Source organism: Carassius auratus, linkage group LG44F (genome assembly GCF_003368295.1).
Source record: "Carassius auratus strain Wakin linkage group LG44F, ASM336829v1, whole genome shotgun sequence".
Lineage (NCBI taxonomy): Eukaryota > Metazoa > Chordata > Actinopteri > Cypriniformes > Cyprinidae > Carassius > Carassius auratus.
This window is the reverse complement of record NC_039298.1, coordinates 1042819-1068335: the sequence shown is the minus strand read 5'-3', so window position 1 is coordinate 1068335 and position 25517 is coordinate 1042819. Positions and strand designations below refer to the sequence as shown.

General features: G+C 37.5%; 1 protein-coding gene across 1 annotated transcript in view; it reads left to right on the top strand.

Annotated features, from left to right (window-relative positions):
- The window catches only part of LOC113068270 (RNA polymerase II subunit A C-terminal domain phosphatase-like), a 108389-nt gene that overhangs the window by 35019 nt on the left and 47853 nt on the right, over positions 1-25517 (top strand). The window lies entirely within an intron of this gene.

The following is a 25517-nucleotide window of genomic DNA, read 5'->3' as shown; positions in this document are numbered from 1 at the left end:
GCATGGATTTCAAATGTTTTTATATGCTAGTTGTAGTTATAAATACTTGACCCTGACTTCAACAGAAAGAGTTTCAAATCTCAATAAGCTTTGTGATCTGTTATCTTTTAATAAACAAAGTGTCAGCTTAAAAAGTTCTGCCAAATTCATAACGAAATTCAAACAATACATTTTAGGAGCTCTTTAATGTGCCTCAGTTCAAGCAGCACGTGAACCCATCATATCTTTCTCTTTACTGCTATAGTACAAAATAAACATGAATGCACATTAGGGATGTCAACGATTAATCGATGATCAATTAATTGTTGATATGAGATCCAATCGATTAAAGCTCTCGATGGTCGATTAACTTTTTAATTTTGGGCTGCATTGGCTCATGCGTAAAACACGTGCGAGCGGCTGTGCGTGACGGTGACTGTATATAAATGCATCATCATTCATTCATTATGTACGAATTAAGCTTTTAATGTGATTTAAACTTTAAAAGTAAATTAAAATAGAAACAACACGAAGGTTTTCAACATGGAAAGCAATAGAAATGTAGTAACTAAGTCATTTCCCCAGATAATTGTTTTGCACAGGACACAGGGTAGATAGGCTGGCCATTCATTCCTACAGCTTGTTAATTTGTTCCTACGATTTATTGTTTGTGGCCACTGTCCATGTTTCATGAATTTTGTTCCTTAACCCATGATTTAACTAAAATAAGGGAACAAATTAATAAATCGAAAAAATTTTTAAATCATGGCCATGAAATCTTTCATTTCCCTTCCCGCATGTTTACCACAGTAAGAGATGTGATACAAAGTGAATGACAATACAATAAACCTGCAAAATTAGAGGGTTAGACGGTGAGGATTTAGGAAAAGAAACTGTCTAATTATTAATTTGGGGAAGCCACGTACATGAAGTCTGTATGGGCTCGAATGGCATCCACAAGCATGGTCGCGATGCAACATTTTCTAGCGAACTAATTATTTCTCTTATAAACAAAGCTTTTATACCACTCATCATAATCAGATCTTATAATTTGTAAATTGATAATTGCTGGATTCAAAATAGCAATTAAAATGCACTGAGACTGACACTGGCAACACGTTTTCCTGGAGAATTCAACTAGCCTATGGCACAGGTTTTCAAGCCCTGGGACAAAATGTGATGCTTTGAAGAAAATGACAATCGATCATGGAAATGCCATCCTAATGCACACCAAAAAGTATATTATAAGGCAGGTTATTTTATAAGATAGATAGCCCACAGTACAGTTTAATGAAATGTCTCATGTAATGGCTCATTCAGTTTTTCAGACTGCGCAAAATGAGTAAAGCTTGTAAACAATGTCGAAAAACAATCATTTACCTCAGAATCACCAGTCAGCATCCATACGCTAGTAAAAAATAACTATAAAGAGGAGCATTTTGCTACATTGCATATTCATATTTTGACTTAATTTGTTTTCCTCTAGAAAGAATAGAAGGATATAAAGACCAAATTCAACATCTCCTATATAATTTCTTGTTACTAATGAAGAAAAACAGACTGGATGTGTGCAGGGCATATGACAGAATTTATAGAATAGATTGAAGAGGAGCCCAAACTACATATAACATATATATTATAGGTTTTCTTTTTTTACATTTATTCTGTGGCACTTAAACGAATTTGGCGCCTATTTTTGTTACTTACAGGAGTCAATGGATTCCTAAGTGTTTTTTGTCTGGATCCCTGCACATATCTAATGTCAAAGTCAGATTTAGGTGGACCTATTTTCTTGCCTGTTAATGTTGGTTCTGTTGTTTCATTGCTGTGCTGTTCTCCTGCTTGATGTTTGTGTTGATAGTCCATGTACTGAATTGTTTACGGTGGTGTTACATGTTTAATTCATGACCAAGCCACGGTTACATTCTTCCCCCCACACAACGCTTTTAAGATTCATAAAAGCTAATTAAAAATCCTGAACAAATATCCTGAAGACATTCCCTGACGGAGAGCCAATGCTAATCACCCTCTGTGATCCGGAGCCGCTGAATATTAATGCTGAGTCTGTTTGAAGAGGACATGTAAGAAGTGAATTACTGTGATCATGGCAAAGCGCAAATTGAATTGCTGAAAATTACGTTTCTGCCTAATAAAGGTGCATTAGCCAAACAGGAAGTTCAAAAGTAACTTACAGTAAACTAGTGTTTTATTAAAAACGAGTTAACGAAATCGGAAAGCATTACTCCATGATAAACATTTCAGACAGCTTCATTCATATGTCATATCTCACCTTCCATATTTCATTGTCCTTATTTCAACATTTTTTGTGTGTGTCTTTGTGGTTTTGGATGAATGAAAAATCTTTGAACTTGAAAAATAGTTTCTATCATCATTTGCTCACCCTCAAGTTGTTCCTAACCTGTGTGACTGACTTTCTTTGGAGGAACATAAAACAGGTATTTAAGTATGTTGATAATCAGTTGATGGCAGCCATAGTGTGGAAAAAGAATGGCTTGCATCAACAGTTTGTTTACCAACATTCTTCAAAATATCATCTTTTGTTTCATACAGGTTTGGAACAACTTGAGGGTGAGTAAATGATTACCGAAATGTCATTTTTGGGTTAATTGGGAGTCATGAAGAGCAGATTTTTCACGTATATTAAGGACAATAATGGGGGAACAGGACATCATCTTCCTGTCGGCTAGCTGGATCAGTGTTATTGCTGGGTGATATATATTGCATTGCTTATTTATGAGCAGATCTCCACACAGCCTTCCTCTTCTGACCTTGCTCTTCATTTAAGGTCATCTTCACGCTGGCTGACTATGGTTTATTAATGATTTCATCTGATCTTTAAAATTGGTCATGGGTATGTGTTTAAAAAAGGTGTGCATAAAATTATAAACCTTGCGTGAATTGTAAAGTGCTGTGTCAGGCTTTATGTGGAACAAGTGTTTTTTTTTCTTTTACATTTTTCTTGTCGTCTTCTGGTTTTTCTCTGAAGTGTGAAAGAGAAAGATGTGCCTCGTGGCTTCCTCTTAAAATCACTGACCTAGAAACACCGCTTCAGAGCTTCTTTGACTTCTTTCTCATTTTTCGGCCTGTCTCAGCAGTCCATGTCAGAAATCCTGTCACTGCTGACCGTGTTCACAAAAAAACCATGTTGCACCTGCCAGGTGAGATAGCTTCATTAGTTTCTGTTCACCTTCATGCTCACACACGGATAAAACTAAGCCACGTCTTACCTTTAACATAAGTGTTCAATTCAAATTAATGTGTTTAGTGAAATATATTAAGAAGAATTGATGTACCCTACTGTTAAAAGTCCATTGGATTAATCAAAAGTGACAACATTTTTGTAGCAATGTAAAAATATTTATTTCAAATGTTTGAAGTTTTACACTTTTTATTCAAGAATCCTAAAAAAGTCATTTAAAAAATCAGCTTCTACATCACAGGAATAAATTAAGTTTTTAAATATATTCAAATGTAAATCAGTTATTTTAAATTGTAATAATATTTCAAAATATTACTGTATCTGTGATCAAATAAATGCAGCCTTGATGAGCAGAAGAAACTTTTGTTAAAAACATTTAATATTTTTTATTGACCATGCATTATTTTACATTTGAATTAAAAGCATGATATGCTTATCCTAATGGGAGTCCTCCATATGCATTTTCCAGTATTAACATTAGCAATCCTAGTACACATGTTGTGCTGGCAGTTGAATCCATCACCTTAGCAGTTATGTTTTGCTAAATTAGCTATAGGGACACCTGTATGTGATCAGTAAACTGCATTTGAAGAAGTATTGTTGTACCCGCGGTAGGGTAAAGTTTGGCAAACTACTTTTTTCCAGATCTGCATCTTGCTGCTTCAGCTGATATTGTCCTCCACACTGCTGCTTGGCAATTCAGAGAACCGTGTCATAGAGTATAACACCTCTCAGCGGCTCTGAGGGGCACATGCAGTCTGCCGTGCTTCATGCCAAAGCCAATATGTCAAGAGCTCGACAGCATCACAAGATAATGTTAGTTTCTTTTGTTAAAGAAAATGAAACTTTCACTCAGCATGCTATAATGATTTCTGATGAATCATGTGACACTGAAGACTGGAGTAATGATGCTGAAGATACAGCTTTGATCACAGGATTAAATTGTAATTTTAAATTATATTCAAATAGATGAAAGAAAGTTATTTTTAATGGACAAATATTTCGCAATAGTACTACATTTGATTTATGGTCTCCCATTCACAACTATAGAAGTTTATCCAACTATGACTACTTCCGCTGCCGTGAAACCCAGAAATGTGTGAAAGGTCCATGGTGTATAATATATCTTGCAATCGTGCACAGTGGATTTGCATGAAAATAAAGCATGTTGTTCATTTAAAAGGTCATGCTTTATGGTGACGTTTGATTTACTAGAAGCATCCTTGGTGACCGACATGACATCTAATATTGAGATGACTGTAAACATCTAGCTTTAACAAGCTCCAGCTTTATAGCAACCTTCTATTAAAGGACTTTATTTAGGACATGAATCCCTTTCAGTAAAATATCCTGACATGGATATCCAATTAAATGTCATTCACATGAGGCTGCAGATGTAAAACCTTCCTAAGCTAATTTCTCTCCCTTAGTCACTTATGGGTACCATTTGCTACCGTTCAGTTTGTGCCCCATTGTTCTAGCAGCCTAAGAGGGGTTTTGTTGAATAGACCCCTTCTCTCACCAAATATGACATCTCGGCTGAGGTGCAGGAAACCACAGTGTTATTATTCTGGGACTTTGCGAATTGGGATATTGAGGGGCTTAGTGCTTTGTTCGACAAACCCGCTGAATGGAAATAGAATAGTTTCTATATTTAGTGTGTGGAGAGAGCTGTAGCAGGCTTTTAATATATTAGAAAGCTGAGGGTGATTGAACGAAAATTACTATTTAAAAAGTCACATATTTGAGGGAGCCGTTCATATGTTCTTTTTGCATGACTGCTCGAAGGAAGTAGGGATTAAGTTGTTGAATGGCTGCTGTGGACACCGGTAGCACTAATGTTCTCCTTTCATTCATAGCACAAATAGATTTCTGTCACTCACAGTAGTTACAGGCGCTTTAAATACAAAGAGTATGTAGACCTGAATGAAAGTGAATGTTAATTGTTACTCCCAAAATCACTTGGAGAAGGTGTGAAGGGATTTGTAATGGCATCATTATCCTCCTTTTTTATTCTCTCTTATTAACTTGACTTAATAGGTGTGCAAATAAACAGTGGTGACTTCCACTCAAGTATAGAGTCCAGCCAGGTTAATTATATTAATTGCTTCATCCATATTATGTGTAGGAGGTGATTTCGGTTCCAAAATCACAATGTGGTTTGCCGAGAAGCATTTTATCACCATGAGATCATAACGTGCACGTGGCCTACATTATCTTTCTCATCCAGATGCCTTACTGTCTTGTCTAGGAGCTTGCAGTGTCTGATGGGAACGTGGCTTCGCTAGAATACAACAACTCAACCGTTCAAATGTTTGGCTAATTGAAGAGGCTGAATGGTGCACGTGGCCTACATTATCTTTCTCATCCAGATGCCTTACTGTCTTGTCTAGGAGCTTGCAGTGTCTGATGGGAACGTGGCTTCGCTAGAATACAACAACTCAACCGTTCAAATGTTTGGCTAATTGAAGAGGCTGAATGTTCGGCGTTCAAAGATTTATTGTCCTAAAGTTTGAAATGGTTTGAAATTTCTTTGGCTTAATGCTCTCGAGACGTGAGGGGAAGAGATATGCCCAAGCCAGTATGTTATTTAATCTGTTGATGTTTTCAGAGTGATAAACAACTTTCCACAACTACTTGTCTGATTGTATCAGTTAAGTTGTTTGCTGTGACCAGAGGATTTCCAGTTTGGGTGCTTTAGAAATGTGTTCATGGTTTCCGCCACTTCATGATGAGAACTGAAACATATTGCTATTCAAATAAGTGTTTAGTTTACCCAAGCCATCACACATGTTAAAAAAGGATTTTGCTGATTAGATTTTTACTTTAGGAAAAATGGTCTACAAAGAGATAAGAAATTTTTTTTTTGAATACCAACATTCAGCCACAGCCGTGCGTTGTCATCACTTGCTTTTCGAGTTAAACTGGTTTGCGATTGAATCCCATATTGCACTGGCCAGTCACTGGCTCTAGAATGAAAACCAACACAATCTTTCTTGTGATGACATGCTGAATCAGGCACATCTCACATTCTCTTTAGAAAATGTAAAAATCGAGTTCATGTTGTCTTTCTCTTTTATGGCATGGTGGACTAGGATTGGTTGTCTGATAGACCTTTGTGGCTTTGAGTTAATACTACGCTAAGATGTGTGTTTGTGATCTTATGGCACTTTTCCACTGCATAGTACTCGGCTCGGTTTGCATTTCCACTGCAGTTCAGTACCGCTTTATAATGGGTGGGATCATTCACTTGTTGTTACTGTTGCGCCGCCTCTATTGTTGTGACTTGTGGAAAAACTTATGAATTCCGTGTCGCCCCATCAAGCTCTCGCTGGATCCGCTCATCTGCTATCAGCGAGAGGAATGTCTGTACTTCCTCAACAGTCTACGAAACCATTGTTTGGTTGTTAAAAAAAAAGGTGCGCTCGTTCAAAACATTTGCATTCAAGACTTCGCTGGCTGTGCAGATTTAAATCTAGCGGTTCTGTTGTGTTAGCGTCGCAAGTTCAGTGACGATTCTCTCCAACCACTCCGTGATCAGCAAAGTTTAAATTTTTTTAATTTAGCTGATGCTTTTATAAAAACCGATTTACAATTGCTATATATGTCACAGGTTGCATGCCTCTGCAGCAACGAGGGGTTAAGTGTCTTGCTCAGGGACACATTGGTGTCTCACAGTGGATTCAAACCCGGGTCTCTCACATCAAAGGCTTGTGTCTTATCCACTGCGCTAACACCATTCATGGTTTCCATGTCATGTTTTGGTAATCGTATGGTTCACTTGAAACCTGAACTGAGGTGGTACTAAAAAAAGTACCAGGTACCAGTGTGAGGGGAAACGGCTACATTTTTAGCTCAAAGGGAATAATTTAAGATTTTAAAGGGAATTTGGACAGAATCACTGTTTCACGGCTGATCACTGAGACGCACTGCGATTCACTGAACGAGCCGTTTAACATCAACTCTGCAATAGATATTAATATCAAAGTATAGTGAAAACACTTAATTAGCACAGTAACAAGATCAGCAGTTTAAAACATTAACTTGTAAGCACAAAACAAAAGATACTTGTCCTTTCAATATGAATAAGACATAAATCTAAGACATATAAACTAATCTAACACATAATCACCCGCACTCCCACATTTACACAAGTTGCAGGAAGATAAGTTGCATTGGGATTTAAATCCAAAGTTTTCAGCAATTCGTGAAATTGCATAGACATGAACAATCATCACTCACTTAATTAACCCTTGCATTAAGTTCTTCAATAAGGTTAAAATTATATTTGATTTTATATTATATGCAGCTCAGAGTCTGGAGGTAAGTTACTTCCATTGCCTGTGTAAAGGGGGTCCCTTTGTTGTCATCAAAAAGGGGGTTTCCCGATGTTGCTGCCAATCCAAAGAGCTTATGATTTACATGTGATGGTCATGCTGTGCATCTCTTTGACTATCAATCTTGATTACTTGCCCCAAATTTGACAATCTCCTCTCTGAATTGGAATTGTTATTTTGTACTAATGTTGAAAGCTGTTCAAGCTGCTAGTTAGTGGACTTGCTTCTGACTTGTGGTGCTAGCAACTGATTTATAACATCCTGTTGTCTTAAGCCTTTCTGTGGAATTTGGCTGCTCAAGTTTCAACCATGCTCCCGATCGAATCTTTGATCTGTCTGGTTCGGGTCTGATACCCTACACCAGGTACAGTACCCAGTGGAAAACCCCCAAAAGTGAACTGTACAGAACTGTACGGTGCCGTACCATGCAGTGGAAAAACACCATAAGTCACGTTGTATTGTCTCTGTGATGCAAGTCATGCCTTACTCTGAAAGCAGGAGTGAGCCGGTATATTTGTTATCTGAAAATGTGTGTTTGATTGCAGTTCTAGCACCACCCTATCAGCTTCATTGCACATTTCACACCTCAGCTCTCATTGGGATGCGCCTCACTGCAGTTAGCACCACGTTAAGTGCTAACAAGTTGAGAAAGTAGAACACTGTCTTCTCTTTGTCTGCTGCCATTTGTCTCCACTCCAACTCTGCCTCTTCTCCCAAAAAATAGTTCTCCACAAGTGCTGAAAGTTAAAGCCGGGGGGCATAAATTTACTTCACTTCAAATGAAAGATTGCTAGTAGCATTTGCCCTCCCAGCAACAAAAACCTAACACAATCCGTATTTCTGGACTATGCCAGCAGATCTGCACTATTTTTATTTATTTTTGTCACTTTCAGATGTTTGAAATTGCAAATGAAGTATCTCAAACCTGGAATAACAAATGCTGGGTATTAAAGCTGGGTATTGATGTGCATGAATTCCTCCAAATATATTCACTTTCGTATAATTAAGCCTGGTTTTATATAAATGACTCCATAAACCCATACACTCCAGTCGCAGCACTTAAGTTATCAAGAATAGTTTGTGCAGCTGTAGGATGTATTACATTACAGGGCCATATATGGCAGCTGTGCATAATTATAGCTGATGATAACTGTGATTCAATACCAGTTCAAAAAATAGACTTACAGATTTATACGCGTCTCAAGAGTTTTAGTTATTGTTTTTATGATTGACTGAAAGTGGTTTATATTTGATTCTATGGATCTGTGTCACATGCTTTCAGATTTGTATAAGAGGAGCCTAATGTTTTATGCATTTATAGACAAATGTTCAAAAGTTTGGGTTGTAAAAAAGCACGACTATATGCAATGCTCGACAGTGCTAGTGTTTCACTTGCATTTTCAGCTATAAATTGATGTTTGCCAGCTGTAAAATGTATTTAGGAGCATGAGTGCGGAAGTCCTCTTCAAATGGATCTTATTTAAGATCATAACACTTAAATATCTTAAATGCTATAACAAACTTCTTAATTATCATTTTAAGAGGACTTAAAGGGTTAGTTCACCCAAATAGCAAAACTATTTGGGTGAACTATCCCTTTAAATTTGCTGATGGAAAACCAGGAATCGCAATTCATCCTAATGTGATTACTGAACTTCAAAAGACTAGGATTTCATAAAAATAAATACAAGTGCTGCACATTTCAAAGGCAAAATGTGGTGCTATTGCACATTCTACATGGCTTGTGGTTTCAAAACAGTCTGCAGTCAGTGAATACTGTTTATGTAAATATTCCGTGTGATCTATTGTTGATGAATTATGACTATTTATTTTATGGTGACGATATTATAATAATGTTATAGAGGGTTGTAAGAGTGCATATTTTATCACCCACATATGTTCAAATGAGCAGCCGGCAATAGTGAATAGATTTGAGATATTTCAAAATTAGAGTCCGCTATTATGCATAAATATTTTTTTATTTTGTCAGTTATTATTGGTATTTCCTGGTTATGTCCTGGTTATTACTGGTAAATCGAAGTAAACATCATATTATTATATATTATATGTAGTCTCTCACAAAAGCTATAGAGAACAACTTATTTTATTAAATTGGACAGTCAATGGCTACAAAAAGACACTGAAAGTTCCTAGAGACACAGCTAGCAGGCTTATTCATAAGTTTAAAATGTGATGTACCAGGAAACGTTTCAGGGTGTTGGGAAAAAACCTGAGTTTGATCAGTTTTGCTGCCAAAGAGGACTTGATGGAAACAACATTCAAAAGCAGAGTAGAGGCCCCACCCACGACTGCTGACGGACTGTCCTATATTAGCATATCTCCGCCCTCTGCCAGTTGTGTGTTGTCCGCTATTTTCTCCACGATCGAACAGCTGTAGTGACTGCAATGTCTCGTAAGCAATGCAGGAGTTTTGTAGTTGGATGTAGAAGTGAACACATTTTCTCCTGACATCAGAGCCACTGAGGACGCTGTGGATTAGTTTTGTTTTTGATGGTAACGTCCCCGAATACACAAAAAAAACTGAAGAGAGGGGTGGGGTTAGCAGTAGCTCATTATCATTTAAAGAAACATGCACCGAAAAGGCTCGCTGTGAACAGAACTGTTTTTGGATAGGTAAAAAGGGTGTTGTTCACTCGTTATCTAGAGTGACACCAAACATTTTAACACACCTGGAGGCATAATTTCTGAGATCATCAGCTGACACAGAGAGTGAAATGTGTGACTGATAATTCTTCACCAGCCCGTCATCTCAGAAAACACGTGATGATGCAGATATCAGTACATTAGAAATGACACCAGCTGTGAAATGCTTTCATACTAGCCTTTGCCTTTTCTTCTCAGAAAAAAACTCTTCCCAGAGCTATGTCCTATGTAATTTGTGGTTGTTTGAAGACAAGGCTTCTTTCCTTATTTTATTTGCTTCAATCACAGTGGTCCAGCTTGCAGTGATTTGATAATCGAGGTCTGTTTGTGTTCAGTGATTCTGAAATTTGATTTCAGCTAATAGCTTTTCTGTCAAAGCCCTTTCAAAGACGGTCTGTACACCCACAAGTGGCTCTATTGTCCTATTTAGCAAGATGTCTCCAAAACAACATTCATTTTCTTCAGAGAAGTCGTTTTGTCTTAGTTGAACCAATATTTTGGTGTTAAATTTATGAATTTAAAGGGATAGTTTACCCCAAAAATGACATTCTGACCTCATAAGACTTTAAGACTTTCATTCATCTTTGATACCCAAATGAAGATATTTTTAAAGAAACCTGAGTGATTTCTGTCTCTCCATTTAAAGCTTTAAAAACTTCATAAAGATAAATATTAGTCCATATGAATCCAGCCGTTTAATCCAAGTCTTCTGAGGAGACATGATCACCTGAACTGGTTTAATTTAGCCTTTTATTCACACAGAAACAGCATACATGTATAGAGCACATCAAACATGGTAAACAGAAACTCAAAACATGCTTTTTTGACTTGATGATAGAATTGATGACAGACTTCTTTTGGGAGAACTATCCATTTAACATCTTTGAAGACAAAATTATTTTTTCACAATGCAAGCACTGCAAAGGACTTCTATTACAAGTCCAATCTGATCAGGTTCCAGTGGTACTGTAGGTGAAATTTTATAAGCCATCAGTTATTCTTACCAGTCATGAAACTGTATTGTTTTTATTAAGTGTTTTTCACTGACAATTTTTTCTTTATAAAGACACTGTATCACTTCTAATAGGTAACTGTTGTAGGAAACAGTATCACTTGTAGCATCATATACTGAAAATGTGCAGCATATTTTTAATGCATCTAAGCAACTGCAGATTTACTCTCCAAAGTTTTTTTTACATTACTTTTACTTGATTTATTTGGTGTTAATTGTTTACACTGGATTCTAGGGGTGTTACACGAGATGCGCGGTTTAATTTTCTACACACAGAAGTGCACAGTGATTTCAGCGTCTGCTGTCTCACTAAATGATTACTTAGAATATATATATATATATATATATATATATATATATATATATATATATATATTAGGGGTGTAACGGTTCGGTTCGATACAATTCACTGGTGTCACGGTTCGGTTCGGTACGGTTTAGATACAGCAAAAAGAAAAAATTGGCGGATAAATTTCCTTGATTTTTAAAAAAAATTTTTATTTATTAAAACTAACAAAGTATGTTTTTTTTTTTTTTTTTTTTTTTTACATTGAACAACGATGGAGCTATTCTTTACCCATCTTCTATGGTGTTTTCTTAGCAGCATACTGTATAAAACAAAAACAGCTCCTTATAAAAAAAAAAATGAAAATGTTATATTGTAGTAGTTATGAACAAATACAAAGATGTAACTTTTTATATGGAACTCTATAACTCTTTATATTGAGTGTGTTTTTACTCAATTGGTTCTCTATAGGGCTTATGTTTTTTGGAACAAAGCAGGAATTACGGTCTGGCTGAAATGGGCTCGTGAAGGAATATTGTAACGGGGCTCAATTACATTAAGCATGTTCTTAAAACCTGTGTTTTCCACTACAGAGTAAGGCGCTCGCTCACTCAGTACGCGCTGAAGGCTCGTTGCAAAATGGCTAAAGGGTTTTTCACACAGGACGCAGTACGCGCGACGCTGGACCCTGGGCTAAGCGCTGCCCTTCAGATACAACGCGATTTGCGCTGCACTATGCCAAGAGCAAAGTAGGTGGAGTTTTCAAAACTGCCCGTGCATACGTTCTATTTATAACAGTTCTTCTATCGAATAACGTGCAGGCCTGTTAATTGTATCGTACTGCTCAGGAAATTCCGACACAGTATAGTACTAGTCCATTTTGATTTCCGTGCTTGTTTGGGTGCCCCGATCGATTGGTAAAGTGCACCCAAACAACAGACCTGTTGGTCACTGGAGGATCTTCTATTTCTGGTCTGTTAAACGCATTGGCCACCGCGTACCGTGCATGAACTGCTCGCTCACTCAGCGCGTACTGAGTGAACGAGCACCTGACTGAGTAGCCTAACATAAACATATAAGTTGGTGTTTTTTTTCTTCTTCGGGGGTGTCAGGGGCTTTGCCTGTTACGTCGTTTGGGTTATTGGACTCCCTTGTTGAACGCATCTCATTATATTTCACAATTATTTTTTTATTTTCCAAATATAGTTAATTAGTCCAACGAACCGTTCGGTACATAATGCATACAGCGTACCGAACCGAAAGCCTCGTACCGAACGGTTCAATACGAATACGCGTATCGTTACACCCCTAATATATATATATATATGTATGTATGTATGTATGTATGTATGTATGTATGTATGTATGTATGTTTATAAATTTTTTTTTTTGCATTTTGTGTTTTTCAGTTGAATAAAATACTTATTTTTACCCTATATGTTTAATCATTGAATATCTATATATTTTTTTTAGGTCTAAAAATCTAGTTTTTTTTTTTGTTCGTTCTTGTGAACCCAGTCTTGTGTCTCATCTCGTCTCGTGGGATAAGTGTCTTGTCACCCTACTGGTTTTCAGAAATGAATTAGTCGTGAAAAAAATCTTTCTGCTTATTTATGAACCTTAAGTGAGATTTTGTTAACTTTGTCAGCCCAGTTGTCACTTTGCTAATTCTGTCACCAGTGACCTTTTTTAGTAGAAGAGGAGTCTAGTTTACAAAAGCTTCGATGCATATTTTAGTGAATTAAGCCCAGTGTCTTTCTCTTTTCGTCTCACTGCATAAGTCGAGTCTGTCTCACAGTTCTGGTCTTCAATGCTGGCCACACGTCACATTGCATTACACCGTAAAGTACTCAGGGAATGCTACTGTGATCTCTGGCACTATTTGCTTTTGTTAATCGGTTCAGCGGTCTTCTCAGTCTTGCTTCAAATGTCTTCCTTCCTTTCAGCCACTCCGAGATGCTGTTATGAAACAAGTAATTCTTTTTTAAGATTTGTATGTTTGTGTATTTGTCAGTGCTGTCAATCGATTCAAATTTTGAATCTAATTGAATCTAAGAGTGTGTGACTGAGAGGGAAGAGTTACAAGAAAGAATGTGAGGACAAAATAAATGTAAGTATTTTTATGTTTGTAGTGTATTTACAATATATTTAATTATCCCACAAAATAACTTGAGATTCACTTGCGAGTGCAGTTAAACAGTTTATTAGGAACAATCAAAGCTGAATTTTCAGCATCGTTACTCCAGTCACACGATCCTTCAGAAATCTTTCTACTATTCTGATTTGCTACTAAAAAAAAAAGTGTGGAATTTTTGGTTAAACAAACTATATTTGGCATTTAGTTTAACTCTTGTGGCTTCTCTCTGGGTCACTTCCCACAGGAAGGAAAGATCAAGAACATTATTTAACAAATTCAGTATATAGATTTTGCAAGTATTAGCAAATAATCTCTGATTCATCTTATTTTATTTACTGTATCAGTAAAATGCAATATCAGTCGACCTAGGACATGAACCAATTGCATTTGAGCATTTAAAATTTGCTGTTGCCCTGTTATGCAGCTCGATGTGTGTTCCAGCATGTTTATTTAAGTAAAGGAATACATTGCTTATGCTGTGATTTATTTGTGTGAGTCTTAAAGATCTTTCAAATGTAACTTTAAAAACTCTGCAAGTAACTACTCTACTGGTAAGTTACACTGAAATATATAATTTTTATATATATATATACACTGAAAATCCATTCACCAATGTGCGTATACAGATTTTCCATGTGAAGATGCACCATGCTAAGCTCTATTGAATTAGACACACTCTTGTTCTTTTAGTTATGCTGTGAACAAAGCTGTTAGGCTTTTAATAAGAAGCGTGACTGAAATCGGAAACCTGACAGTCTCTGAATGTTTATAGTGCTGCTTCAGATGTTGCTGAAGATCTAGAGGTCTTCAGGCCGCTGTCTCTGTAGGCTGTACTGAAGCTCTCCATTCATCCCACAGATGCTTACAGCATTCATATAAAATACAGTTTGAGCTTGTGGCTTCAAATATAAATTTTTGTGAAGCTTTTATTGTAAGATGTAGGAGCCCTAAACTATTTCACATGAAGTTCTGAACTTAAACTTAACAGTGTAGTCGCTGTTGGCACTCTTTTTCCCTTTATTACTGAGGCTTCTCTACTGTTGCCACGAATGGCTTGGATCGCCCCAATACTATTGGCTTGGCTCAATCATTTTCCCTATTGCAGCCAACCCTCCAGTACACAGCATAAAACCAGATCTTTGTTCAAACAAAAGAGAGAATTTGTAACCCTGACTGTGAGTCCAAGCTCACTAAGTCTAGTCTCTCCAGCAAATTGCACCAGATAAACAAACTCTATGCCCAGAAGATTTATGTAACATCCTTTATTTCTTCACACTTCCAGACTTCACCTGTGCTGCCTCATATATTTCCGATTCCAGGCCATTGAATGGGTACCAAGGTTGTCTGTAATCTCAGTGTGCGCAGTGTACTTTTTATCGACCTTGTCTCATTTTGAGAGTTATTTCCCACAGCAAATTCTGATGAAATAATAGACAGCCCCCTTTGCTCTTTTCTATTGCTCTTTTCTATTGCAGAAATATGCTGTGGTTTGTCTGGATATGCTGAATGCTAAAATCCAAGCATGAAGCACATGAAAAAGCATGCACTTGTTTAAAGGGGTCATATGATGTTGCTAAAAAGAACATTGTTTTGTGTATTTGCTGTTTATGCGGTTTAAGGTCAAACAAACAAACAAACAAACAAAAAAACATTATTTTCCACATACTGCACATTATTGTTGCTGCTCTATGCCCCGCCTTTCTGAAACGCGTCTATTTTTACAAAGTTCATCGTTCTGAAAAGCGAGGAGTATTGGCTTATTGGCTTATATTTTTAAAATATAAAAGCCAAAAAACTTAGAGAAGATATACAGAAAAACAAAAGCAATTAACTGACAGTTAATCAACTAGTCAGTTGTCAGATGACTGGTTTCAAATCATTTTAATATTTGAATCTACTTTTTTTTCATGCTGATTTGTTGATCATTGAATTTGAATTTAAGGGGACAGACATTATCTTAGTTTAGTCATGTTGAAATAAATGATGGCATATTACATTTCATAGATCTCTATGTAGCAGGAGCTCCATCATTTTCTCTCTCCTGAGACTTTCAAGCCTTGGGCATTCATCTTTTACACTGGGACACTGCTGTGTGGAGTCAGAGGTATCTTCTGAGATATTATAAAATCTGTGCTGTATATTTCACTGAAGTCTCACTGCGAAAATGGGCTGTACTGTTAGACAGGTCGACTGCAGCCTTGAGGTGACTTTTACCATTTGTGGTTGGGGAACTTTACACAGCATCACTGAATTCAAGCAATATCTTATACGTTATGAATAATGTAATGTGTCCAAATGCTTTTTCCTCCTCTGTGACTCTTTGTGACACACTCTCAGTCAGCCTTGTGTTTTCACCCAGACAGCTGCCATATAATGGAAAGTTCCTTTCCAAATTAGTGGGGGTTGACTGCTATTTGGACACAAGGCTTTGGCTGGTAAATCTGCATGGCCTCCCATCTGACACTGTGCACCGCATTCATTTTAAGCCTTTATGCCCTTGCAAATAAATTTCTTCTCTAATTTGTTTTCCACAAGATATGTGTATATGGAAATAAGAGTAGTCATGCACGTTTTTACCTCTAGTTTTGGACATTTTGAAGTTGTGCGTCTCATCCAGACCTTATTCAGAGTCAAACTCAACTGGACCAGAAGAATTTTAATGGTGACGCAGTCCAAAAATGTGCTTACAAACTAGTCTAATGCTTTGTCATATGTGACATGCTTTCATGGCACTTGCACAAGCACAGACACAACTGTGGGGGAAACATAAAGAATGTGGTGTTTTTTTTGAAGCAGCTATTTTTTAAGCATCTCACTAAACCAATGTGCAAATCATTTTGGGAAAATGTACTTGTTAATTTTTGCTAATAATATGGACAGTTTAACAAGTAAAAAAATTTACTTTATTTTATTGGCTAGCATTATATGCACACACTAATTAGGCACCCCTCGTCCCACTGCTCTTTTCCCATCTTTGTGTGCCCAATAATGGGGTTTTGGTACTGTTGTTGCAGTACTTTTGTCACCATACAGATTCACCTATCCATGCTCAATCATGAACAAAAAGCCTGAGATTCTTGCACCCCTCCACCTGGGGTAACTGGGGTAGCAGCTCACCCAAAATGTGCAGTCCACCTTTTATAGTCAGAATCATGGCATCAGATTTTGAGGTGTTGACCCTCATTCCCACAACTTCAAAATCAGGCAAAAAAAATCACCCAAGCGTTGAAGGTCACTCCTTGATAGCTCAACATGGTGCAAATGGCAATTTTTTAACTTCACTTTTGCCATATTTCTTTGTCATGTCCATATCTGAGCACCGCCTTTGAATATGATGTTGGTCTTTGAGTATGAACCTCCCAAGTAAGCATTGTGGGTCACAGCCCAACAGCTCAACATATTTCAACATATTTTTACAACATAGCTTTAAAATATTTTTTATTACCTTTTTACCACATTGCTTTGTCATGGCTACATCCAAGCAGAGCCTTTAGGGCCTTTTGCAATGCTTTATTTCCCGAACTAAATGTACAGTACTTAAAGTACTGGTACGATTTTGCGCAAACTATTTCCCAGTATCATTTAAAGGGTTGCCTTTACACCGACAGTGTGTACTACGAATTTACATAAGCTGGTCGACATTTACGTCATTTGTCCACGGCATTCAACAAAGGAAACCAAGAAGAACAATGTTAAGAACAGGAGGATGGAGGACGCTGTGGTTGGAGCTGTGTTTTTGTTGTGTCTCACGGGTTTCACAATAATGGACATGGTATGTCTACATATATGTAAAGCGTTTGAAAGAATGGAAAGGAAGACTAAGAACATCCAACGACAACTGGCAGTGCTACATTTGCTACAAGTGCCTGCACTTCAGTGTCCGTTCATCTGTCGGTGTTCTCCATACTTGCGAAATAAGTTGACACTATGTTTACAGTATGTTTACGCTGCGTTTTATATCATGGCGGGTGAGGGTGTTTTCTTACACGTTTGGCCAATCAGTGTCTACTAACGTCACGGTTAGTAACAGTTGTGCTGGTTAGACCGTGCTACAGAGTAGGAGCTCATTTGGTTCTCGAAAGAAAGGCTGGCCAGTACTAAAATCGCAAAAAGTGGGTAGTTCCTCAATTAGTTCTGGTACTGTGAAAAGGTTCTCGCGGTGCGAAAGGCCCTTTTGAGTATGCCTTTGTTGAGCTGCTTCCCCAAGCCTGGTTGTTGGATGGTCACGTTCTGTTGCATATTTATGATTACAATTTGTGACAGGTAGGGGAAACTGACCCAGCATTCAACAAGAATTAAACCTGGATTTCCTTCACAACACCACAGCTCAACACTTTTCTGTGAGTGAGTCACAGTAGCAGCAGGCTAAATAGGGCCACCAACATGTCCTGTTTCCTTGGAACTTTTTCCAGCTCACCCTGGGGTATCCCAAGTCGTTCCCAGGCCAGTCAAGACATATTGTTCATCCAGCGCATCCTGTACTGCTCTGGGGTCTCTCCCCAGTTTTACATTGCCACAATACCTCCACAGGGAGGCATCCTGAGCAGGTGCCTGAAACGCCTCAGCTGGCTCCTTTTGACAGAGAGCGGGTTTTGTCCAAATTTCTCCCACATGTCAGAGCTTTGCACCCTGAGTCTTAGCCCAGACACCCTGTGGAGAAAACTAATTTCAGCCAATTGTACCAGAAATGTTTTTTTTTTTTTTTGGTCACTACCGAAAGCTCATGACCATAGATGAGGGTTGAAATGTATGTCAAATGGTGAATTAAGAGCTTCGCCCTCAGTCTCTGCTCCACCACACTTCACTTTGGTGGTCCAGTATAACGACTGCCTTACTGTTGTCACTTTTCTGATCCACCTATCAATGTTGTGTTCCATCCTGACATCAAGGCTGAGATACTTGGACTCCTAGACTTAGGAAAGCAATTCCTTTTACAGCTGAGAATCATAGACCCAGGTATTGACCTCATCCCCATTACTTCACTCTCAGCCACCAACTGACTAAAGGTCGACCGATATTTTGGGTGGCCGGTTTATTGGGCCGAGATATATATATATATATATATATATATATATATATTAGGGGTGTAACGATACGCGTATTCGTATTGAACCGTTCGGTACGACGCTTTCGGTTCGGTACGCGGTACGCATTATGTATACCGAACGGTTCGTTGGAGTAATTAATTATATTTGAAAAAAAAAAAAAAAAAAGAGAGAGAAAGAAATATAATGATATGCGTTCAACAAGGTAGCCCAATAACCCAAACAACGTAACAGGCAACGCCCCTGACACTCCCGAAGAAGAAAAAAACACCATCTTATATGTTTATGTTAGGCTACTCAGCAGGCGCTCGCTCACTCAGTACGCGCTGAAGGCTCGTTGCAAAATAGCCAATGCGTTTAACAGACTAGAAATGAGAAGATCCTCCAATAACCAACAGGTCTGGTGTTTGGGTGCACTTTGGATTCCCTTTAAGCTATAATGGTGATGGCAAGAGAGTGGTGGATAAAAAAACAACGGTATGTCGCATCTGCAACATGACAGGGTACACCAGCGGGATTACAAAAAAAACAAAAAAAAAAAAAAACAGCGGGAATATCTGGGATATATGCGTCAGTACTATCTGGGAAAAGACGAAAAAAAGGAGAAACATGCACGCAGCAAACTATCCCTGCAGCATTTAGACACTATAGCTTACAGGGAATCCAACCCAAACACCAGACCTGTTGGTTATTTTAGGATCTTATATTTCTGGTCTGTTAAATGCATTAGACATTTTGCAACGAGCCTTCAGCGCGTGCTGAGTGAGCGAGCGCCTTAGGGGCCGTTCACATATCGTGCCTAAAAACGCATGGAAAACGCTAAGCGCGTCTTTCTCCTGAGGCGTCTGTCTTTGCTAAGCAACAATGACGTGCTCTCTCCATGAGACGCGGAAATTTCAGCGAAGGATAAATGGATTTGCAGCTCTAAAAATCGCTTGCAGTAGCTCTGTTACTGAATTTATTTCAAAATTGCAATCCATATACAACTATGATCAGCTGTTCCTTCATCTTGGCTGAGCTCTCAACGTTGTTACGGGAAAGGATGAAGCTGATTGGTTGGTTCTTGTCACATGACCCGCGGTGCGCTTGCGGCATTCTGAAAAGTTGAGATGTTTTTACATTTTGCTGTATCTAAAACGTATCGAACCGAACCGAACCGAACCGTGACATCAGTGTATCGTATCGAACCGAACCGTGAATTTTGTGAACCGTTACACCCCTAATATATATATATATATATATATATATATATATATATATATATATATATATATATATATATTAGGGATGTCAACGATTAATCGATGATCGATTAATTGTCGATAAGAGATGCAATCGATTAAGGCTATCGATGGTCGGTTAACCGATTCAATGTTGGGCTGCGTGCGGCTCATGCGCACTCAACACGTGCGAGCGGCTGTGAGTGACGGTGACGATATATAAAAGCATCATCATTCATTCACAATGTACAAATTAAGCTTTTAATGTGATTTAAACTTTAAAGTACATTAAAAGGACAGGTAGTCTATTCATTCCTACAACTTGTTAATTCATTCCTACGAATTATTAGTGTGGCAATTGTCCATGTTTCATTAATTTTGTTCCCTAAATAACCCATGATTTAAGTGAAATAAGGGAACAAATTAATAAATCGAACAAATTCTTAATTCATGAAATCTTTAATTTCCCTTCCCATGTTTACCACAGTAAGAGATGTGAAAACAGTTATTAAAAGCGAAAGATAATAAAATAAACCTGGGAAATTAGAGGGTTAGACTATGAAGATTTAGGAAAAGAAACAATGCCTAAATATACTGAATTTGAGGAAATTCGTGACCAACCGGCAAACCAGAACAAAGCCGCGTAAATGAAGACTATGGGGTCCAAAAGCATGGTCGCGATCTAACATTTTCCAGTTAACCTATTATTCCTCTAATAAACAAAGCTTTTATACCACACTTGTCATAATCAGATCTTATCATTTCTAAATAAATAATTGCTGGATTCAAAACAGCGATTAATAGGCGCTGTGACCGACACATTCCTGGAGCATTCACTGCTGTCACTAAACGGTGACGCCGAGCATCGTTCACAAGTTTCTGCATGGACCTGACTAGGGCACAGGTTCTAAGCCCTGGGACAAAATGGGATGCTTTAAGGAAAATTTATAGCCTACTAAGTAATAGGCCCAACATAAAAATAACAATTTGTTTTCATGTTTTTTTTTTTTTTTTTTTTTTTTTTTTTTTAAATAGGCTATGCGAAATATATCCGACTTAAATAGGCTAATTAAGATTAACGGATTTAAAACAGAAGTGTGGGCGCTCCATAAGTTCACAAAAAAAAAAAAAAAAGGATGAAAACGCATTCTGTTTGTTTGCTTTATTTTACAAGAGCACAAATCTTCTGTTTTTATTGTGAGTGTGCACAAATGAAAGTAAACACTTTTGCGGAAAATATATATATTTTTTAATGTCTCAGCTGTTTCGATCGCCCCGGAGCCTGCTGCACACGTATATTCTAGCCTGGGGCGCTGTAAAGGGGGGTAAACGATGACAATTCTCAGGGCCCATGACTAAGAGGGGGCCCAGAGAAGCCCCCAATAAAATTGTGGTGCTAAAAAAGAAATTTGATAGTAAAAATTATTAACTTTAAATTATTCTATTTGCTGTTTCCTGGTGTCAAAAAATGTATTTGTTTAGGAAACACAAACGTCCGTGGGCCCCTCTCCCCCTCTCGATCATAAAATGGTTTAGTCCGCCCAAATTGTATCCAGTAACCAAGGCAACACAATAGCGCCGGCAGATTTAACTTGACAGAGGATGTGAAAATGCCTCAAAAATCTGGAAGTCAAAAACGGAAAGAGAAAAAAATAAGAGAAGTGAAAGAGGCAAAGGGTCGACAGTATGTTACCCAACATTTCACAAGAAAAAGTGGGTTTGTAAGTAGGCCTAAATTGTTAGTGGACCGCCCGTGAAAATTATCGTAACCTACGGCACTTTTCTGTGCGTACGCACGTTTGTACATGAGGCCCTAGGTCTCTACGGTAGCATTTTTCGATAAGTTGGCACGTTTCGATAGAGCAGGGTGCAGAGGGTGCACGGCTTTGCCTCACATGCAGCCGGTGTCGGCATCTTTGTACGAGGCGGCGCCCACTTTCAGCACCCTGCTGCGGTCCACGCTGTTGCACCTGTCTTGCAAGCAGTAACTTCATGAACTCGAACTATCAGCTGTTTGTGAGGTTTCAGTGCCTCTCTTGAAGATGATGTGGAGTTGTATTACTACACTGTCCCCTATATTGTCAAATACAGCATGATTCATCTCTGCCAACCATCTTCACATAATACTTTCACATTATCTGATCCAGACCGTCGGCAAAACTCAATTTAAACAGCGCAAAATGACTGCCTGTGGACGTTATAGATAGAAATTATTATATTTCTGTTTTTATTCACACAATAAATATTTAAACTAGTTTTAATGAAAATTCGTGTAGTTTTAGGAAAAGTCAGGGAGCAGCAAGGCTTTGTGATTTATTTAGACAAAGTTACTGACTATGCAAATTTCAAAACGGTCAAAATGATGCCGTGTTCATTCTAGTGTTAAAGATAATTACCATAAGTTTAAATGTTGCGGTTAAAATAAATGCTGGTGGCTGTTGGAATGTTAAAAGTGCGTGATAAGGGAACTCAATTTTCTCAAACGCACTTCAGTGTTTCCGTTACATTTCAACTTTCATGTTAAAAATATTAGGTTAGATTAGATTGACTTTATTGTCATTGCCAGTGTACAGTACAAATATTCATACAAAAATAAATATATGTGAATACCACTGATCTATATATATAGATCAGTGGTGAATACACTATATGACACATGTACAGCTATGCACAGTATATACATTATACAGTACTGAAGTAGTGCAGTATTACAGAGGACAAATTACAGGTGTGAATGGACATGGGATGGAGTTCAATTGTCTGATTGACTTAAATATATGAGAATGATAGTCAAAATACCATAAAAGAGCATGATTTTATGTAAATTAATATGAAAAAACTCTCAGCTGTGTTGGGGGCCCTGTCAAGATTCTTTTCATGGGGCCCAAAATCCTCAGCAGTGCCCCTGATTCTAGCGATTCAAACTTACATCGCAGTCTGTTCATTATCAAAATAAAATGTCAACTAAACATTAAAAGGTTACACTGGTCAGTTTAAATAGACCGTAGTATACCGGTCCACTCTGCTGTTCCAAGGACGTTTTTGCTCATATGAAGAGGATCATCTTTTCCGTCTATAGGCTATGCGAATGCGTGTTAAGTACAAGCCTAGTTTACATTATAAATAATAGTTTAACATTCAAATACATTGCGAATATGGAAACATTTCGATTTGTGCCGAATGAGACATGAGCAATAACCTCCAAATAAATCTAGCCAAAGCCGCGCTCGCTCATCCTCGTCTGCACGCATGCACTGTCACGATCTAATGCGCTGTATGCCGGATTTTTAAAAATCTGACATTTTCTAGGACAGAATCCAGCAGGATCAAAATAATGTGAGCAACTGTGTTTTGGTGCAGCAGCGCCGATGTTCACTTAATGTGCAGCGCAGTCACACGCGCTCCACATTTCGGATAATTTTATACAATAATGTCAGTTGAAAACATTGCAATTGTGCTTTAAAATACAACAACGAGCACCACAAAACCATTTAAAGATGCGCGTTCAGCGTTCTCCGTGCGGGATTGGAAACTGTCAACAAAGTAAAATGACCTCAAAAGTATGGCGCGCTCTCTTCATTTTATCAAATGATCATAATCGCATCTATTCATTTTATAATCCTGCTACTAGCATTTTATTCAGACTAAAACCTCTTTAATTCAAGTGAGAAAGCGTTTTGTGTGTGTGTGTGGCTTTTGCACATCCTGTCATACCGCTGACTGCGTGCCTGCAATAGACGCATTTTGCAGTATTATGGTTAACGATTAATCGATTAATTGATCGTTAATTTAAACGACGATCGATCATGGAAATAATCGAAATTTGACATCCCTAATATATATATATATTTAGATATATATATATATATACATACACATATATATATATATATATATATATATATATATATATACATATATATTTATTTATATATATTTATAAATATATATATATATATATATATATATATATATATATATATATATATATATAAAATATATTTATTTTAATATATATATATATATATATATATATATATATATATTTTTTTTTTTTTTTATATATATATATATTTTTAATATATCGGTATCGGCCGATATCCGTGTTTAGTACCGCCATTTTAAAGTCAGACACACATCATTTTCTCACGCTTTGAAAAATACATCACAGAGCAAAGATGACACAGACAACGCACCGGGAGACAAGACAGAGCCAGTTACTTTTGGAAACAGACTCTGCTTTCAAATTTTGTCATTTTGTAAACAATAAATAGCATTTTGTGACTCTTTAATGTGTCGTGACAGATTGCTATAGTGCCTCACTTCATGTGGCATGTGACCAATCATCTCTTCCTATTTACTAGTTATAGCATGAAATAAACATGAATGAACATCATAATCTTGTTTCAACCATGGAAAGACGTCAATACACACAGTGTTTCAAGGTCAAGTCCACTGACATTAATCTACTCTCCTGTCTGGTTTGTTTTTCGGACAGAAATGGCAGATTCTGCATTATGATTGGTCAGATCGCCTGTGACTCAAACTCCCTGTGAAGGGTCACCTAAGCGCCTAATGTTACAGCCCGACAGCTCAACATGGTGCAATTATATGACCTACTAGGCTTTTTATCCCTTTACTTTATTTTTAGGATAGTGCTTTACCATAGCCCCATCTGAGCAGAACACAGCAGCAATATTCAACTTTATCAAGCTTTCTCCCGCCACGTGTCTGCATGGAGTTGTCTGTGGGTTTGTCTCACTCATTCTCAGCTCAGTAAGGAGTCAAGCACTGATATATTAAAAAAAGTAATTCCATTACATGTCTCATCACTCTTCTCGGGTAAATGCATTACATGCTGTCTGTGACTGTCTGAAGTTTAAGGCAGCTGCTTAAGCAGGCCATCAGCAGCACTATGCTGGAGAGCCTTCTGTTCTCTGGACTTACATTAGTTTATATAAAAGATGCTAACTTCAAGTCCTTCTGGGATTTTTATACTTACAAACATGGAAACTGTAGTTATAAAGTGATGTTGTAAATGTAATTATGAAGTGACGTTTTTTTAATAAAAAAAATGTGTAATTTCTTCTGGCAACTTTCTCCTTTTTCACTTAATAACAAGGCCACACCTAATACAACAATGAGGAGCTTTATCTATTTTACCCTATGAACTGGCTCATAGAATCACTGAAAATGTAGTTTGATTTCCAAGCCTATCACTTTATGAAGTGTCTCGGTGTGTAGAATTTTAATAATTAAGAATGTTTCCCACTGGAAATTGACTGGTGGCATCAATGCCAGCTTATTTTTGAGACTGCTTTTCTATCACGAGATCATCATGTCAAACTGCTGTTCTTTCACAATTTTATCAAAGACAACACTCAAAGTAGAGAAGACGTGATATATAAGTGAGGTTTTTAATCGTGACAAATCTGTGGATTGATTGCAATCTTGTCAAAATCCAGTGTCTGAAAGTATTTTGAAGTATTAAAAATGCTCCATTGGTGAACAGTTGCCATCACTTTCACAATATCTCTCTGCCTGACAGTGAATTGGGGACTTTCCATTGACATAACAAGTCTATGTTTTTATTAGGTGAATAAAGCTTCCAAATTAT